Source organism: Tympanuchus pallidicinctus, unplaced genomic scaffold (genome assembly GCF_026119805.1).
Source record: "Tympanuchus pallidicinctus isolate F22 unplaced genomic scaffold, pur_lepc_1.0 scaffold1, whole genome shotgun sequence".
NCBI lineage: Eukaryota > Metazoa > Chordata > Aves > Galliformes > Phasianidae > Tympanuchus > Tympanuchus pallidicinctus.
The window spans coordinates 10,334,855-10,338,855 of NW_026294618.1; positions in this window are offsets into that span (position 1 = coordinate 10,334,855).

The window sequence follows — 4,001 nt, forward strand, 5'->3', positions numbered from 1 at the left end:
CTTTGTGTGCCAGCTACATAGCTGAAATTTCTGGTTATTGTAAGTACGGGGGTGAATTCTGCCCTCTGATGTATGCACAAGTTCCATTTTCTTTTAGGATCATTTGGGTTAATGTACATGTATGTCAGGACAGAGTTTGATATTATTCCTGTGGAACAGCGAACAACGTTAGGTCAAACACGCCGGTTTCATTTAATACTAAGCATGTTTAAGAAGAAATGTCAGAGTTCAGTTCCGCTGGCTCGTGATGTAAGTCAGGAATTACTGAAGCCAGACACCTACCCTGCTCTTACACCAGTTTTGCACTAGGATTACTTCACTGAAATAAATCAGCTCTTTAACAGGAATCCACCGTACTGATATATGAGCAGTTCATAAACTTTATGCAAACAAGGAAATCATGTTACACAGGTGAGTAAATTTATTAATGTGGTTTAACTTCTTGCTAGATACATACATTTTTGTTCCTTCTGCTGACGGAAAGTTTTGCTGGAAATCTTTGTGTGTTTTCCCTTCCCTTCCCTTCCCTTCCCTTCCCTTCCCTTCCCTTCCCTTCCCTTCCCTTCCCTTCCCTTCCCTTCCCTTCCCTTCCCTTCCCTTCCCTTCCCTTCCCTTCCCTTCCCTTCCCTTCCCTTCCCTTCCCTTCCCTTTTCTTTTTTCTTTCCTTTTTTCTTTTTTTTCTCTTTTTTCCTTTCCTTTTCTTCTTTTTCTTTTTTTTTTTTCTTTTCTATTCCTTTTCTCTCCTTTCCTCCCCTCTTGCCTTTCCATGATTTTTTCTTTTCCTTTTTTTTATCTCCCTCCCATTCCAGACACAAACATAAAGACTATGTGAATTTAAAAAATCCTCAAACATATTCTAACCTGATGATGGGTTTTTACTTTTTAGTGAAAACTTCTTTCTTCCTTTCTTCCTTCGTTTCTTTCTTTTTTTCTTTTTCCTTTTTTCTCTTTCACTCCTTTTCACTCCTCTCTCTCTCTTTTTTCTTTTTTTTTTTCCCCCCAAGAAGGAGAAGGAATGTTCTCCAGTTAACTGTTTTGCATACGGAAGCAGGCAGTCAAGTTTTTCAGACAAAAAAGCAGATCGAGCCCTAGAGCACAGTGGTCAAAATCACCATAGTTCACCTCTGGCACATTTAGTTGCAGCTTTCCAGGTGGCAATGTCTGTGCTAACGTCACCCCTTAATACCTGTTGTATGAAAACATCTCTGGTGTAAAGGACCTTGAAGAGTGAAAGCATACATTGAAGAGTGTATGCTGTAGTTTTCGATGAGCTTCCCATGCTCACACTCAATGCACCACTGATTCTTTTCATCCTCTGCCAAGGTCAGGACAACAGCAGATCCCCATTCCGTGCTTCTGTGCCCCAGTTTTGGGGGGCTGAGGGGTTCCGCTGAGCTGTCCCACACGGTATGGCTCTGAGGGGCTGCACTGCTGCAGGGCTGGGCTACCCTGCATTGCAGCTGCAGCTTCTGAAGTGGGACACTGTCCCTTCAAGCTGATGGCAGTAGGCCGTCCCGCCCGAGCCTCACAGCTGCCTCCCTCCTCCTGTCCCCTTCACACGCTGTTAAATGGCGCCTCCTGCCTACCAGCCAAAGAACGTGGACTGTTAAAGCTTTGCCACTCGGTTTTTGCCCGTTCGTCACAACACCGAGTTTTTGCAGAGGTTGCAGGGCAGCCCCCAAGAAGGCTGGGGGGTCTTGTCCCCTCACCCTGGAGTAAGACAGCAGTGCCCGAGGTACTGCAGGGCTGAGTCCTGTGCCTCAATCCGTGCTCCTACGCAGGCTGAGGTCTCCCTGCCAACCCGGCTGGCTGCAGTCCATGAGCCACCAACGGCTGCCTCCAGCTTTGGGACTGGGGTCAGGGGACTTCATGGGATAAACGTGGTCCTGGTGACCCAGCCAAGGGAGAGAGGCTCAAGGTCGCAACAGCCTGACTTAATGGTGGGCAACACTGCCCGTGGCAGGTGTGTTGGAGCAAGATGATAATTAAAGCCTCTTCCAACCCAAACCATTCTATGATTCTGTGATTTTCACCTGGCTTTAGACATCTGCACTGTAGACATTCACATTTTTAACATCCATGTCTTCTGTCCCTCTAGGCCATGAGTGAGGAAAGATACACACTGCCAGGGTTCAGCATAACTCTCCTTCTCACACACCTGAATGGAGCAGAGGAATTGTACGCCATGAGTGCCTGTTTCCATCAGTAAAGTACTCGGACTAAAAGCAAGGTGACCTGAACCTATTTGCACACCTAATCTGTAGCAGATGCTGTCTAGGAGGACCTGGTTTCCTTTTGAAGTATCAGGGCCTTGATGGACTCTAGCAGGGTCTGTTGTGATAGGACAAGGGGATGTGGTTTCAAAATAAAAGAGAAAAGGTTTAGACTGGATATAAGGAAAATGATTTGTACAATTGGGGTAATGAAGCATTCAAACATGTTGTCCAGAGACATGGATGCAGCATCCCTGGACACATTCAAGGTCAGACCAGATGGAGCTCTGAGCAGTCTGATGGAGCTGTAGCTGTCCCTGTCCATAGCAGGGTAGTTGGAATGGATTGCCTTTAAGGGTCCCTTCCGACTATAACAAATCTATGATTCTTCCTCCGCCTTCTGCCTGCATACCAAAGGAAACATGAGATGGACCTGACAGTATCCAGACACCTAAGTCATGATCTTTGGTTAACACCTGGTAACTTTTGAGCCATAGCAATATGTGGTGCTGTGTGGCATACAGAAGTCCTCACTTTGGAGCAAGACAGCATTTTGCAAAAATATTGATTGCAGAAGTAGACAGGGAAACAAAAATCTTTCTCAAATGCAGAAATAACATCTGTGTAATTTCTTGAATAACTCTTTCTGTTGGTTTCTTCAGTGTTAAGTATCAAAAATTGCCATAACCTGCATGACACTGGTGCCATTCATGCCTGCTCTGGTTCTACTGCTCACAGGTTCAGGGCTGCATAACTTGAATGAGTTTAAGGCTTTTTGGAGGATAATGGCATAATCAAACTTCTCTGGAATATATGCTAAGGATAAGATATTTGTTGATTTCTATAAGGGAATGTGCCTTTATTACTACAATGGCTTCTTTTTTCTTTTTTTTTTTTCATTTTTCATTTTTTAATTCTGCCAGAATTAACTCTGTAAATTCTCAATTTTCACATTTTCAAATGTTTTCTTTGTAAAGCAAATATAAAATGCAAACAGTAAGTACTATATATATTATAAATATTGCAAATTTAATCAGGGCTATTATAGGTGATTTGAAACACGAAGATAAATTGCTCACACAGACTTCCTCACATCATTTCTCACATATATGGCAATACATCCAAGTGGATATAGAAATCTATTCCACTAACATTGAAAAGGATATATTTTAGTATTCACTTTTAACTGTGCTCCCCCAGAGCTTTCTGCCCGTACTATGTAAAGTGCATCACCTGGATATTTCACCCCAGAGAAGATGACAGCACTTCAGTCTTTTCAAAACATCTCTGAATTATGTCAAGAAACAGTCCTGGTTCTGCTCAGTTATGTTATCCAGTCTCATGGATGATATCTAGTTGGTCTATGAATGCTGATGAAATAGAAAAGTGCAGTGTATACCATAATTGCAGACATTTGGATCAGCACATGCAATAACTGTTCTCAGAATATCTCCAGGATTCACACTCCGCAAAACACTGCCTCTCTCTTGTAAACACAACTAACTCAAGGAAGAATGTATAAACTCTCCCTTCACTCAGCTTTGCCCTTCTTCTCTCTTTAGTAGAGGAAGAATCTCCACTTAATGCAGCTATATCTTTGGTGACTACACATCTGCAGCCTTTCAAGAGACAGTTGTTCTCTCTGAGGCTCTTTTAGGTCTAAAAAAAACGCAGACTATGAGCCAAATGCTATCTAAATTGAAGCTTTCATATGAAGGTGGAAAAAGGTATTCACCTGATTCCCAGCAATGATATTTCTACAATCTCTCTCTCATTCTAGGAGCAGAA